The 16,184-nt window shown below is 44.5% G+C and overlaps 1 long non-coding RNA gene and 3 other non-coding genes across 12 annotated transcripts in view; 3 read left to right on the forward strand and 1 right to left on the reverse strand.

Moving 5' to 3' along the window:
• The window catches only part of LOC148386888 (uncharacterized), a 39,250-nt gene extending 28,698 nt beyond the window's left edge, over positions 1-10,552 (forward strand). For 5 of the 9 annotated variants that reach the window (XR_015862483.1, XR_015862484.1, XR_015862485.1 and 2 more), the window contains 2 exons: positions 8,560-8,652; positions 8,728-10,552. This is a non-coding gene — a long non-coding RNA (uncharacterized LOC148386888). Of the gene's footprint in view, positions 1-8,512; positions 8,653-8,727 lie in introns of all 9 variants that reach the window. The other 4 variants (XR_015862488.1, XR_015862487.1, XR_015862490.1 and 1 more) reach the window with 2 other exon arrangements.
• Positions 290-362, reverse strand: trnat-agu (transfer RNA threonine (anticodon AGU)). The gene has a single exon. It is a non-coding gene; the product is annotated as a tRNA-Thr (tRNA).
• On the forward strand, positions 984-1,056 carry trnak-cuu (transfer RNA lysine (anticodon CUU)). The gene has a single exon. It is a non-coding gene; the product is annotated as a tRNA-Lys (tRNA).
• Positions 9,224-9,305, forward strand: trnas-aga (transfer RNA serine (anticodon AGA)). Its single transcript has one exon. It is a non-coding gene; the product is annotated as a tRNA-Ser (tRNA).
• Positions 10,553-16,184: the final 5,632 nt, after the last annotated feature.

Raw genomic sequence — 16,184 nt, forward strand, 5'->3', positions numbered from 1 at the left:
GGACTATATATAAATCATGCGCCGTGTGAGTATCAAACTCTCGACCTTCAGATTACGACACTGACGGGCTACCGCCTGCGCCAACGAGACTTTGTGGCACCTGTCTTAAAATTCTATTTTACAGTAAAATTGATTCAACCACCGGCCATTTCCATCAAACTGAACTTCATCAAAAGAAAAAGTTACTTTTGTCTGAGCATTCTCAAAATTGGGTTTCCAACTAAGGTTTCCAACTGGGGCTAGGGTTTCCAACAAGGGCTCGAGTTAGGGTTAGGACTAAATAAAACAGAGCCCCGTGTGAGGGTTGAACTCACGACTTTCAATTTACTAGCCTGACGCGCTACCGCCTGCGCTAACGAGGCCATGAATAGTTCGTTTTACAAAGCTATTTTACTGTAAAATTGATTCAACCACCGGCCATTTCAATTAAACGCAACTTCACAGACAGAAAACCTTATTCTATTTATTATTTATTATTCTCTTCTATACTGTCAGAAAGGTTTTGGTTTCTGATTTCTTTTTTTGTTGTCAAAAATCTCCGTTTTCAGTGCAACAAAGTGACAAAAACCAAAAGAAAAAATGCTCTCTTTATTGCACACTAGGGCCAGTGTTTCCAACTAGACAACATTGGACACCTGCCACTTGTTGGGAACCTTTAAATGTTTAGTCTTATCAACGAATGTGTTTCAGAGGCCAGATTTAAAACGTGGCTTCTGGTTTTCGTGAACCAAACCCATTAAAAAAAAGGGAAAGAATGAAACAATAGGAGAAGCTTGGTCAGCTCAGGTGGTAGAGCATGAGAGTCTTAATCTCAGGGTCATGGGTTCGATCCCCATATTGGGCAGCCCACACTTGTCGGGAACCTTTGATTCTTTAGTCTTATCAATAGATGTGTTTCAGAGGCCACACTTAAAACATTGCTCTATTTGCCCTAACCCATTAAAAAAAAAACTGAAAAAATGAAACAATTCCAAAGTCGAAAAGCCTGGTTAGCTCAGTGGGTAGAGCCTGAGACTCTTAATCTCAGGGTCGTGGGTTCAATTCCCACATTGGGCGTTCTTGCTTGTTGGGAACTATTGAACACTCTTATCAAGGCCACACTTAAAACATGGAGTCTTTCACATGGCGATGTGGCCCAATTGATAAGGCGTCTAACTTCGGATCAGATGATTGAGCGTTGGAGTCCTTTTGTAGTCAATTTAATGTGTCATGCTTTGAAATCAAAAACTTTACTTCAGTCTGAACCAACTCTTGATTGATTGAACTTTATTCATCCCACAGCAGGGAAATTCACTTGTCACAGCAGCGCATATGAGTGCAATAATAATACGAGTGAAAGAATAAAACAAGTGCCAGAATTACAAAAAAGGGTAAATAACAGACAAGGATTAACACAACTGCTGCTAGTAGAGACGAAACACATTCATTTTATCAGGTGGCATGCATGTTGTAAAGTCTGACAGCAGAGGGAATGAAGGACCTGCGGAACCGTTCCTTCCTACACCGAGAGTGCAAAAGTCTGCCGCTAAAGGAACTGCTCAGGAACCGCACAATCTCATGGAGGGGGTGTGAGGTGTTGTCCATGATGGATTTAAGATTAATCAACGTCTTCCTCTCACCCACAACCTCAATGGAGTCCAGGGGACAGCCCAGAACAGAGCTCGCTCTTCTGACCATCTTATTCAGTCTCCCCCTGTCCCGGTCAGTACTGCCCCCACCCCAGCAAACCATAGCGTAGATGATGGCCGAGCCCACCACAGAGTCATAGAAGGTTCTCCACTAGCTCAATGGCCGATCCCTGGATGTTCATTGGAATGAAGATGGGTGCTGTCCTCCCGAAGCTCACAATCAACTCCTTCGTCTTGCTGGTGTTCAGCTGAACCTGGTTGAGCTCACACCAGCTGACAAAGTCCTTGATGACACACCTATACTCCAGAACGTTCCCCTCCACGGCATTTCAAACAATGGCCATGTCGTCAGAGAACTTCTGGATGTGGCTGTGAGCGGTGTCGTGGGTAAAGTCTGAAGTGAACAGGGTGAAAAGGAAAGGAGAGAGCACCGTACCCTGGGGGACACCAGTGCTGCAGCGCACCATGTCGGACTCACAGCGATGTAACCTCACAAACTGCGGCCGGTCGGTGAGGAAGTCCGTTGTCCATGCAGTCAGGCGCTGGTCCACACCCGCCTTCTCCATCTTCACCCTAAGCTTTGACGGCTGGATGTTGTTAAAAGCGCTGGAGAAATCGAAGAACATGATCTTCCCAGTGCTCCTGTTGTCCTCCAGGTGAAGCAGTGTTCTGTGCAGTAAATAAATCACTGCATTGTCCACTCCAACACCAGGCCAGTAAGCAAACTGCAGGGGGTCCAGCTGCGCTCCCACTAGTGAACGCAGGTGACCCAGGCTGATCCTCTTCATAGTCTTCATCAGGCGGGAAAGCAAGGCAATAGGCCTGAAGTGGTTAGGCTCCTTGGGGCACGGCACCTTTGGTACAGGGACCACGCAGGAGGTCTTCCACAGTACTGAGACCTTGTTCAGGCTCAGGTTGAACAGGTACCTGACCACACCACTCAGCTGGTCCGCACTATCCCTGAGCAGTCTCGGCCAGATGCCGTCTGGGCCTGGGGTCTTCCCTGATTTGATCTTTCTGAGGTGACTCCTTACCTGAAGATCTGTAAAGGAGATGGGGATGTCGGAAGACCGGGGTGATGGAGTGGAGACAGGAGACAGAAGAGTGACTCCAGGGGAGGGGGTTGGTGAGCTGGCGGGGGGGCTGGAGTGTCGAAGGTGGCAGAATGAGATGCGGAGCGAGGTGAAGGGGTGGGGGGGAGGCGGAATCAAATCTGTTGAAGAACAGATTGAGTTCATGCACCCGGTCCTTGTCCCCATAAACTGGTTTCCGATTAGCCCCTTTACCATGGCCTGAGATTTACTGCAGACTTCTCCAATGTCAGTTTACAGTTCAACAAAAACCAAAAGAAAAAATGCCAAGTTTTCTCTGTTGCAGATGTTTTGGTGTGTTGATCACTAAAACAATGTTAAACTGAGGATCCTGAAAGCACTGCTTTAACAATTCAGGAATATAGGTACGTTTTGTGTGCCAAATCTTCATTACAGCCAATAGCAGATTCCTGATTAAAGGTACGAAAAGAAAAGCAATGACTATGTGTGTCCGCTGGTTCTTCTCTGCAGCACAGGAAGTTTGCATTCGCAGGGACACTACAGTTGTGCCCATCGGCAAAAGGCAGCCCCCAACTACCACATGAGTAGCTGACAGGCCTGTTCTAAAACAACTCACTGATGAGGACATATTATTTTCAAGGAATGTTCTAGAAGTAATCGTTAAAAAAAAAAAAAAAAACATGATGGTGGTTCTTGGAGATCACTGTTTATATATACACACACAAATATATATATTGAGTCTAGGGAGACAAATACACCGCAAACTGTGGGTAGGTGTCAGGTGATGAGCCACAGAAGAAATCACAGTTACCACAGAAAGATGACAAGCCTCATTTTGAAGCAGAGCTAAACATGAGGGATGAGAACGGCAAATGAAAAAAAACACTGAAAAGTAGCCGGGGTATATGGGCCGCATGCCCCACTTGCTGCTGGGGGCCAGGGCCGCAGGCCGGGGGCAACTTGCCCCAATTGGGGGCTGCAGGGGCCACAGGCCCCTATTGGGGACCACAGGGCCCACAGGCCCCCATTGGGGGCCGCAGGGGGGCAGGGGCAACGCCCCAGAGGGGGCTCAGGGAGAAATGCTCCCTGGAAACTCCTGCATTTTGGCAGTATAGCAACCCCGAAACCATTAATTTCATCACTCGATTTCAACACTTATGTTAAAAAAATATTCCTGCTTGGTGAGCTACCAAGGTGAATATAATACAGTCAAGCCTCGGTTTTCGACCACAATCTGTTACATAAGGCGGTTCGTGAAGCAAATCGGTCGAATTCTGAATCAAATTTTCCCATTACAAATAATGGAACATTTTTAATCGGTTCCGAGACTTTTTTAAAGCATTTTTTCATTTGCGCATTTTTGTCCGATCGCGCAACTGCAGCGCACCACCGAACGCGCAACCGTAGCGCGTCGCTGACTGCGCAACTGCACCGCGCTGGTTGCATTATTGTGACAGAGCCGTCACTGAAATTTAGAAAATATTTTTAAACTCCTGATGTACTTTCCAATATTCAAGTGGACCTAAATGCGCAGGGAGCCTAATATAGTCCGATCGCCAACCGCAGCGCGCCGGGCGCTCACTGTCGCATTGCTTTAAGAGCGTCTTTGTGTTCCGAGTTTTAAAATGACGCTGCTCTCGAGCCATGCCCATCTGAAGCAGTTCCTGATGTCATTGTCTCTGTCCGCTATATGATATATTTAACTGATATTGCTGATCTGAACAGCCAATGATTTCTAAAGGAAAATCTTGAAATTGATTTTGCATACAAATTAAACTTTTGCTTATGACTGTATATGACCAAAGGTTTGAGGTCCAACCGAGACTTGAGCTGGGATCACTGGTTTCAGAGTCCAGAGTGTTCAAGGAACCCTCAGGTGTATAGAAGCATAGGCTTTCATGGGGCAGCACACAAACAACCATTTCACGATTTCTACCCAGCTATATGACAATATATTTGAGGTACCACCAAGACTTGAACTCAGATTGCTGCATTCAGTGTCCAGAGTACTCACCATTACATCATGGAACCCTGGCAGTGACAGAAGGAGGGGCATAATTTTTCTGGGCACAATGCACTATCTAAGGCGCTCATTTTACTAAATTGACAAAATTAGTGGAAGCAGTGATTACACACTCATAGTGCTGTACAAAATATACTGGATTGGAATTTCCAGATTTTTGTTCCAGATAAATGACTACAAATTTTAAGTTCCACCAAGACCGGAGCTTGTATTGCTAGATTCAGAGTGCTCACAATCACACCATGCCAACATTACACGGTAATCTGGAAGAGCATTTGCTTTTGAACCATCCAATATCTAAACTAAGTTCCACCAGTTGACATTGTAACTCGGAGAACATGTGATTACTTTATCAAATACGATTTGACAAAATATTTGAGGTCCCACTGAAACTTAAAACTCGGATCACTGGATTCAGAGTCCAGAGTGCAAACCATTACACCATGGAATAGACACACACACACACACACGTACTCGCACTTACACACACGCACGCACGCACACGTGCACACGCACGCACACACACGCACGCCCGCGCACACGCGCACACACGCACACACGCACATATGCACACACACACACACACACACACACACACACACACACACACACACACACACACACACACACACACACACACACACACACACACAGGGCAGTGACTCTCCAATACACATAGATACCAAATAGTCAGGTGACGCTTTCCCGCCTTTTCCGGACAGTATAAAACCTTCTGACCTGGAGATGGGGGGTGTTGTTACATCTGCTGAAGTGCCGTGTGCATTGACCGCCATTAAACAATTCCAAGATCTTGCCAATAAAGAACAAACCGTTACTCCACATCTTAGTTTTCCTGACCCAACAACAGACATCATCAACAACATCCAACAGCTGTTGGTGGAATCGAACCCACACTTTCCTAACTGTGAAGCGGACGTGCTTACCAATGCACCACCGAGACGCCAAAGAGTGTAAATAGTACTATGTAGAGTCAAATACAAGCCAGATTCCAGATTTAAAACTCCCCTTCGACGAGGATGGGAATCCATGCGTGCAGAGCACAGCGAATTATCAATCCATCACCTTAAACTCTCGGCCGCCTCGTCTTGGACAACTTGTGTTGACACATCACATTATGTACGTTTTGCCAAGATACTTTGGATGTGAAGATAATGAAAATCCGGCGAGGATGTGATATGAAATGATGAGTGGAGAGCACAATGGGGTAGCAACTCATCGCCTGAATATCTCAGCCACCGCATCTCATGCATGAGTTGTATGGGCAACATGATATGGTGTGTAGTGTGGTATAAGCCGCAAGGTAACATGATACGATACTTTAGATGTGAAATGAAGAAGAGGTAAGCCACAAAAGTGACACTTGCACAAAATTCATTAATCACCGAAATGCAGTGCTCAGGTCCATGTCATATTTGCTACCAATCGGAATGTAACGGAGTCAGCTAATTTGATACGGGGCTCGTTGGTCGAGGGGCATAATTCTCGCTTAGAGCGCGAGAGGTCTCGGTTTCAACTATTGAATGAGGCCTACTGCAGCTGTCTCCTGTGCTCTGCCATTTTCGACAGGCCAATGTCACATGCGCATCATTTACAGGGTGCATTTGTGTGACACGTGATGCGAATTTAGACACAGCTAAGAACTACCAAATGGAATCTAACAGAGTCAGCATGGTTCCATCTAAAATGAGTGATCTTGCCAGTTTTCACCCAGTCTCAAATCAGGTACCACAACATAATTGCAGCGCAAAATCATTTAAATGTGTCATGGACTTTGCAAAGGAACCAACAATGACAAGAAATAGTAGAAGAAGCTGTGTCTTGAACTGGGGACCTTTCGCGTGTTAAGCCAGGGGTGGGCTAACCCAAAATGCTCAAAAAGACATCTTCCCCCACCATTGGAGCCAACCCACCACCAGGTAGTGATCAGTTGACAGCTCCGCCCCTCTCTTCACACGAGTATCCAAAACATGCGGCCGCAAATCCGATGACACGACTACAAAGTCGATCATCGAACTGCGGCTTAGGGTGTCCTGGACCAAGTCCACACATGGACACCCTTATGTTTGAACATGGTGTTCCTTATAGAAAATCCGTGTCGAGCACAGAAGTCCAACAATAGAACACCGCTCGGGTTCAGATCCGGGGGGCCGTTCCAGCCACTCACTCCCTTCCAGGTCTCACTGTCATTGCCCACGTGAGCATTGAAGTCACCCAGTAGAACGATGGAGCCCCCGGAAGGAGCGCTCTCCAGCACTTCCTCCAGGGACCCCAAGAAGGGTGGGTACTCTGAGCTGCCGTTTGGTGCATAGACACAAACAACAGTCAGGAAGGCGGAGGGAGGCTACCCTCTCGTTCACCGGGGTGAACCCCAATGTGCAGGCGCCCAGCCGGGGGGCAATAAGTATGCGCACACCTGCTCGACGCCTCTCACCGTGGGCAACTCTAGAGTGGAAGAGAGTCCAACCACTCTCGAAAAAATAGGGGAAGGGTTCTCCCCAATGAGCCATGAACAAAGAGACCAATTTGAAGATTATTGACTTGAAAAACAGTGAGGATACCTAACCGAGTAAAAAGAGCCTGAGATGAATTTTTCGGATGTACACAACATATTAGTCTTAGAGCTCGTTTCTGCAGACGATATATAGGCTCAAGTTTGGTCTGGTGAGTACTAGCCCAAGCGATATTACAACAGTAAATATACGGATAGATCATTGAATAGTATAGCATAGTGGCTACCTCGGGGCTGATTAGATGACGGGTTTTACGTACAATTCTAATGCTCTTGGCCATTTTTGTGGAAATAGTCATGATATGAGATTTCCAGGACAATGATCTATCAATCGTAATGCCAAGGAATCGTGTAGAACACATGTTAGTGATAGGAATGTTATCAAAATATATTGCTGGTGATTTGTTAAATATATGAGATTTGTTTTGTTAATATTAAGTAATCAATTGAATGTGCTTGATATAAATAACTAGTGAAAGTAACTGTATGCTGATACATATGCTTAATTTGAATGTGCCTCATATTGGTTCAACAGTTCATTTTCAAGACATTTTTCTCAGTTGTCATTATCATCCTAGTGTCAAAGTTCAATGTGGCTTAGAATAATACTGAATGTTTCGTGACTTGTAAGAAATTCAAGAGGCACTGGCATAGTGACTGATTGATTGATAGAACTTCTCGCATGAAAAAAAATGTCAATGGCACACCATGTCTCAAATCTCATACTATGTGCAGGAAATAGATGGGCGGCGTACAGACTTCCCTCTCGTTTTCCTGTTTGATCGCTCAGCTTGTAGTTACGAACCACCGTTGACTCGTCGCGTCCTCCCTAAAAAAATCAGTTTTATCCATGAGTCTTCCTCCTCCTTTTGTTAAAATGTATTTTATTCTTAGTGTGTGCCATAGAATAGTGGAACTCTTTAAACATTCTTAGCTTTAGAATTACTAACATAAAAAATAAGTCAGAAATTGTATTACTGAAAAGTATGCTTCATCGCGTGAGCCAATGTAACATTATTCAGTTTGAACATTAAAAAAGGGCTAATGAGAAAATAAAAAACATTCATATCAATTATATTTTAAAATTACTGTGTACGAAACACAAATATTGAATTTGTCACCATTTAACAATCAACTTTAAATTAAATTTATACAATTACTCTTTTTTCCCACACTTTGATTTATTTTAACCCCCTGATTATCATATTATTTTTTGTGTAGAACCTATCAGGTATAAAGCTAGATTTTATGATAGTTATTAATGGTAAAATTATTGTAGTCTTATTCTTTACCAGAAAAGGATCCAAAACGCGCTTTGCCTTACAGCCCTCTGAGGACGACTTGTGGCCAGGTGTGGCACGCCATCCATTCCCTGAAGGAGGAATGGCAGAGACTGCAGCAGGGACATAAATCAGCCAAGTAGGAAACGCACACACGCACGCACACACATGAATGTGTGAACTGTATCCAAAAATGACAATATTTTCCTCCCAGCATGAGCTTGCTGAGACAAAATTTTGCCCTGTCCAAGTAGAAGAACGAGATGGTGTCCATGCACCAGAGACTCATTGCCAAGCTGGACTTCTTCAACACCACCCTTCATATAGCTATGGACAAATACCAGGTTCAGACCGCCACTGGAATTGGTATCGTGTTAACTCTGTTTCTTTGAATGGGAACAGATCATTGGATTAATTGAATGTGAATGCGATTTGATGGTGGACCTTACCAGAAATTTACTGAAGTACAATCAGCGGTGAAGATAGTATTAGAAGTTCCGATGGATCTCAAGTCCATCGCCTTATCCACCATGTATTTGGACGGTGTGTATTACACAGTGTGCTCGTGGCCGAGTGGTTAAGGAGATGGACTAGAAATCCATTGGGGTCTCACCTCGCAGGTCCGGGTCCTGCCGACGATCCAAATTTATTCATCTCGTGGTGTAATATGAGATACTCACCACATTTGTACGGTGTGCATTACACAGTGTGTTGTTGTGGCCGAGTGGTTAAGGCAATGGACTAGAAATCCATTGGGGTCTCCCCTCGCACGTTCGAATCCTGCTGACAACGATTAATCTTGAATTAGAATCTTGCTAGATCCTCGCAATACACATTTTGACAATGTGAGGCCCACCCCAGTGTGTGTTGTTGTGGCCGAGTGATTAAGGCGATGGACTTGAAATCCATTGGGGCCTCCCCTCGCAAGTTCGGGTCCTGCTGACGATGATTCAAAGTTTCGAATCCTGCTGACGACAATTCAGATTTTGAAATAGAATCTTACTAGATCCTTGCAATATGCATTTTGACAATGTGAGGACCTCGACAATGTGTGTTGTTGTGGCCAAGTGGTTAAGGCGATGGAGTTGAAATCCGTTGGGGCCTGCAGACAGCAATCCAACCTTTTAATTAGAATTTCGTGGTGTATTAGGAGATACTCACCACATGCATTTGAACAGTGTGTATGACGTTGTGGCCGAGTGGCTAAGGTGATGGACGAGAAATCCATGGTGAATTCCCCCTTGCGGGTTCGAATCCTGACACCAATGACACCTTTTGTATTAGATTCCCGGACCGGCCACATAGACTCTGTCCTAAAGAAGGCCCAGCAGCGGCTGTACTTCCTGAGACAGCTCAAGAAGTTCAACCTGCTGCGGGAGCTGCTGAAGACCTTCTACACTGCCATCATCCAGTCTGTCCTCTGCACCTCCATCACTGTCTGGTTTGGATCCGCTTCCAAACAAGACAAGCACAGACTGCAACGGACAATCAGGACTGCGGAAAAGATAATTGGAATCAACCTCCTATCTATCCAAGACTTGTACCTGTACAGGACAAGGAAACGTGCAAGTAACATCTCTACAGACCCTTCTCACCCAGGTTGCAGTCTGTAAGAACTACTCCCCTCTGTACGCCCAAACCAGCAGACACAGAGACAGCTTCTTCCCCAAGGCTGTTGCTCTGATGAAATCACACCACTCTTAGAGTCTCAGAGTCATTGCTGTGCAAGAACATCCTGCTCTCTACACCTTTTTTTGAACGGTCTACACTATTTGTACTATATGTCCTTCCTGCATCCATTGCAGCCTGGTCATCCTGGAAGAGGGACCCTCCCATCTGTGGTCTCTTCTCAAGGTTTCTCATTTCCCCTAGTTGGAGTTTTGAGTTTTTCCTTGCCCTCCTGGGAGAATATTTGTCATTTTTCACACGTCCTGAGTGTTGTTAGTCACCTAAATGTTGAACAGAGGTTGTGATGTACCGAAGTCAAATTCTTTGTTTGGCACGCTCAAACATGGCGAATAAAAATTCTTGAATCTTTACTGTTCACAACTAAAACTAAATGTGTTCCATCAACTTTTAGTTTCTTAAGAGACAATGATGGTATTTATTTACAGATTGAAGCACACGTCCACATCCTTCAATTTTATATGTGAATGCACATACAGAGATAAGTTTTATTCATTTTGATCAGGCTACATGAAGCAACATATAAAGGTGAATGTAATTATCATTAATGGAATAAATGACTCCTTTTGACCAGCAGGGGGGTTTGTGTGTACATGAAGCCTTGAGAAATGAACCTATTTGCAAACCGTTTGGTGGGAAAGCCTTTTTAGGGTTTACAGATTATTTTGATCGTATGATTATGTTGGAATGTAGACTAGAATTATTAACTTTGTTTAAACCTTCTACCTTTCCTTGAAAAGTTTAACCATTGAGTGTTTGAAACTTTCCAAATGGTGTGGAAACATTCTTGCTTAGTTAGTCATCTAAAATGCTCCACCAGTTTCTGTTTCCACGACCTTGTAAAACAATGAGCTGGGACCCTCCGCACTGATTAACCAGTTGCTGAGGTGACCACCAAACATGTCCAATGTCACCCCCACCCTGCTTTCTCTCAATAAATACTCTTTTGCGAGAATCCAAAGTCAGACCTCATTCGATCATCGCTGTACGCACAGCAACGAATGACTCTCCACTGGCAAGTGCTTAAAAAGGGCATGCTGTCTCCCGTGTGGTTCTTGCAAAAATAAGTTAGAGTGAGCACCACTCTAACATTTTGGTGCCGTGACCCGGATGCTCTCATACCTGTCATCTGGCCGACGGAGGACGACGTGCTGCATTGTCGACAAGCCAGCGTCCATTAGGAGGACCTGGAAAAGAAAGACCTCGGAAGAAAATTCTTCGCTGGGCCAGCATCTTAGGTCTGCATTCATCTGACAGAGATGGATTGACGGGGTCCGGCAGTGCAACGAACCAGGGGACAAGTAAGTTAAAGCCCTAAAGTAGTGTGATTGTACTGTTGTGAAACGCGTACAATTAAAAGTGCACAGGTAATAGTACAAGTAAATAGGCAGGACAGAAGATCTTAAGTTTTGTGGAAGGAGGGAGTGTCGTAGAGTCCCCCTCCGGATGAAGTGGCTTTTATGGAGCAGTGGTTCTCAAACTGTTTTACATATTTTTGTAAAATCTCACGTACCCCCTAGAGTACCTCCGTGTACCCTCATTTGACAACCACTGTTCTAAAGAGTACTACTTCGCGTTCGCAGGGCTGGGTAACAGGACTGTTGTCTTTAGTTCCCAGGGAAGGAGGGAGTGTTGTAGAGCAGCTCTTTTTTTTAAAGAGGACTTCGCGTAGGCAGGGATAAAAAACATAAATTGACTAAAAACAGTTCTAGCATTAACCCACGGTAATAACATAGGTTGGAAATTTGTTGAATGGTCAAACCTGCATTGAGGATCCTCAAAGAAAAAAAATTTTGAAAAAAATTGGAAAACCTAAAACTACTAAAATTAAGATGGGAAATAAGAGCGGTAAATCTCTAGCTCTTGAAGGAGATGGCGAGTAGATTTCTTAATTGTAAGCAATACATGCCGAAGTGGAAGAAAAAAGTATGGAGTACAAGGAAAGTTCAACTGTGGAACGTTGTGGTAGAATTTTTGGAGGAGAGTGTGGCTAGGAACCCAAAGGGATTGAGAAAGGAAAGAAAAGATAGAGAAGTGCATTGTGCTAGAGTGTGGTTGAAAGCTTCACAAGAGAGAAGAGAACAAATTTAAAAGACAAAAAATAGAAAGATAAAAAGTGATGAGGCCGCCATTCAATTAAGATTTGAAAAAGAATTCAGGTTGCACAGTGGCATTCCATTCAATGATGCAGCTGAGAGTGACTATCAGCAACATCTTAAAAATGTGCACCTCACTGGTGTCCCCCCTGAATTAGGCAACTGGGTGAGGAAACACTTGGTGGAAGCGGACACTGCTCGTGTTACAACGACCATGCAGTGGGCCAGAGACACTGACAAAGTGATAAAAAAAAGGTGAAAGTTCTGATGTATTTCATCTAGATCAAACCCGGGCAAAATACGGCCCGCGGGCCATATCCGGCCCTTTGTGCGTCTCTGTCCGGCCCGCAATCGTAAGTTACATTTGATTACAACTTAATAAAAAAAAGAACAGTGTCGTGCATGCAATACAACTGTGTTGCTTTTATTTTGAAAGGCGTCGCACTTCCGTGTGGCGTGTGAGCTGTGCGTAGGTGAACAGCGCGAAGTAATGCTGCCCTCAAAATGTGTGCTGACGTGAAGAAAAGAAAAGTTGACGAGTGCCGTGTTTTTAACAAGACATGGACTGCCAAGTATTTCTTTACAGAACTGAAATGTAAAGTCGTGTGCCTGGTTTGTGGCACACAGGTCGCTGTGTTTAAAGAATATAATTTGAGTCGCCACTACACGACCAAGCATGAGGAAAAATACAGAAATCTGTAATAAAGAGCACGCAACAGAGGCTGATGCATTGCTAGCAAAACTGCAAGCCCAACAAGGACTTTTTATCAAACTTCACACCCACAGAGATGCAGCGGTCAGGAGAAGTTTTGTCATTTCCCGCAAAATTGCCAGAAAAAGTAAGCCGTTTACTGACGGAGAGTTTATTAAGGAGTGCTTATTGGACTCTGTTGCACTGATATGCCCGGACAAAAAGAGCGCATTGATATGTTTCTATAAATGTGTTGTAATTCACAGTTTGAGGAAAAGTTAAAGAAGTTAAGAATAAATTGTACCGATTAATGATTTTTTTATATGACCTATACACCACAATTTCACATAGCCTAATATAAATATAAACAGAATAATTGTAGTCTTCTAATTACCAGTACCAGCTATTTAAAATAAATAATTTAGTGCATATTACAATGGAATAAAGTTGAGCAGGTTTAAATTATCGTTGGTGTGGCCCTCTGACATAACTCAGGTTTTTCATGTGGCCCCTTGTAAAAATTAATAGCCCACCCCTGGTATAAAGCCTTCTGATCTGGAGTGTGACCTTGTTTTTTCTTCTGCTGAAGTGCCTTGTGCACTGACCGCCATTAAACAACCTAATATCTGTTACAAAAACTGTTACTCCACAGTTTTGTTTTCCTTGCTTAACGATGGACATCTTGAACAAAATGCAACAGGCCGTTTTAGCTATGATATTCACAGCCTCGGCTTGGCAAAGTGAGCTTCAATTCCCCGACACGAAGTTTAAAATCAAAAGGATCATAAGACTTGTTTCCAACCAGGTACCTTCAGCATGTGAGGTGAATGTGATAACCACTTCACCATGGAAACTGCGCTGATACACATAGCCTTTTGAAGAGCCTGGCAAAAGTTAGACAAAAGTGCGAAACCTGGTTTTCACCCAGTCTCAAATCAGGTACCCTTTAGCGAAACAACTTAGCCTGGGCTCGGCAAATCGGGCTTCAATTCCCCGGCGCGTAGTTTATTTCTTTGTAAGAAAAAAATGCTTTTGGTGGCACCGTTTTGAAAAGCAAATGAAAAAGTTCATAAGTGCCTGCTTTCTTCCTCACTCACTTTTGTTGAACTTTTGCCGGGCTTCTCAAAATGCATTGGACGTCACAGCAATTTCCATTGCGTAGTGGTCATCATGTTCTTCTAAGATGTGAAACAACCCCTGTTTGAGACTGGGTGTAAACAACACTTTCTAAATGTATTTGTCAGTGTTGTCTGCTTTGCAAAGTGTGCCAGGGACACCTCTGCAAATGTGAGCCAGAAGCTCTCTGAGTCAGCAACAGCCAGGTGTGCAACACTCCGCTAAAATGCTCCCCTGACCACGTGTAGGGCGAAACCAGCCTCTAATCTGTGTTTCCATTTTTTTTTTACCTTCAACTGTCAAGCTATCTCTTTCTTTCTTGGCTTGGCCAGCTGACTGAAGACCCACTCCAGAACTGCCTCCGGTTTATCCATCCAAGAAGACATTCAGTGAGTGAAACTTATCAGGGTACAACCTACTGGAGCCTAATCTGTTGTTTCATGGTCACCCCTTATGAAGGTTAAAACCTTTTCATGCCCATATCGCTTATTTCGAGTTGCTTTTATTGTTCATCTTGTCATTCGATGATATTCTCATTCTGTCATGCGGTCACGTTTATTTTTCCGGATTTCTGTCTTGTCTGTGTCGTAACTTCACTTCCTGTTTTATTTTGTCATCCTTTCCGTTTCAGTTCGTGGTTCCTTCCTCTGTTTTCGGTTGTCTTGTATTCCCTGATCCCGATTGTGTGCACCTGCGTGGTTGGCGCTAATTGTCAGCACCTGCGTCCCAGCCCTTTTGTGTGTATTTAGTCCGTGTCTTCCCCTTGTCTTGTGCCAGTGTGTCTTGCCTCGTCCCGACCACCAGCGATTCCTTGACGTCCGAACTCCCAGTAAGATTCCTCCTTTTTGTCTCGCCACAGAGCGACGCCTTTTGTTAGTACCTTGTTCCCCATAGCCCTTTTTGTCTCGCCTGAGTGCGACGCTTTTTGTTTGGACTTTTTGCCGAGTGTTTCCCTCGCAAGAGGCGCCTTGAGTTGTATTTTTTGATCATCGTGTGTTGGAATAAATCAGAGAAAAGAAAGACTCTGCATCCGAGTCCTCCGCCTTGTTCCCTGCCTGACACATTCTTGGCTATCCTTTCCCCATAGTTGGTTCATTTTTTATGTCTTCATTATAATTTCAATTTAGATTTGGCAAATAGTGTCCCCATTATACAGCTGCATTGGGTATTGTGTGTGCGCGTGTGCGCGCGTGTGCGTGCGTGTGCGCGTGCGCGTGCGTGTGCGCGTGCGCGCGTGTGTGCGCGTGCGTGTGTGTCTTTTCCATGGTGTAATGGTTAGCACTCTGGACTCTGAATCCAGTGATCCGAGTTTTAAGTTTCAGTGGGACCTCAAATATTTGGTCATATAGTATTTGATAAAGTAATTACATGTTCTCCGAGTTACAATGTCAACTGGTGGAACTTACTTTAGATATTGGATGGTTTTAAAGCTAATGCTCTTCTGGATTACGGCATAATCGGTTGAGACCGACGTAACTCTACGACAGCTTCCTGCTTATCCGGCTGGTGCTGATGGGTCCCTCGCCTTGGCCTCGCAGCCTTGTGCTCGTCGGAACCAACGACCTTCGCCGTGCTAGCCCCGTGGTGACCAGCTGCACGTGCCCCGACTGGGTGCCCAGGGAGCTGCTCACACGTTTGCCTGTTTTGTGATGTTTTCACCAATTCACGACCACTGTCCTTTGGGCGCCGTTGAACTGGACTGCCCTTACACCTGTTTATGGACCCCGTGGAGGTTTTTTTGTGTGTTTTGGGATGTTCTCTGATATTGAGGGGTGGTGGTTGGCAACTGTTACATTTTTTCCTTTGTCTTTTTGCTTTGGTTTGCTTTGATGTCTTTGTGGCGCCGTTGTGCGGTGCCTTATGAGAGCCTATTGAGTTGCGCTCATGCCATCTGTGTGTCTTTTGTGTACCCGCTCTGTGGTATGAGCTCTGCTGGGGCCTGAATTTCCCCACCCCCGGATCAATAAATAAATGTTCAATCAATCAATGTTTGCATGCTGTGATTGTGAGCACTCTGAATCTAGCAATACAAGTTCAAGTCTTGGTGGAACTTCCAATTTGTAGTCATTTACATACATGGAA

This window comes from Syngnathus floridae, chromosome 14 (assembly GCF_059516105.1).
Source record: "Syngnathus floridae isolate MCC-2025c chromosome 14, RoL_Sflo_1.0, whole genome shotgun sequence".
NCBI lineage: Eukaryota > Metazoa > Chordata > Actinopteri > Syngnathiformes > Syngnathidae > Syngnathus > Syngnathus floridae.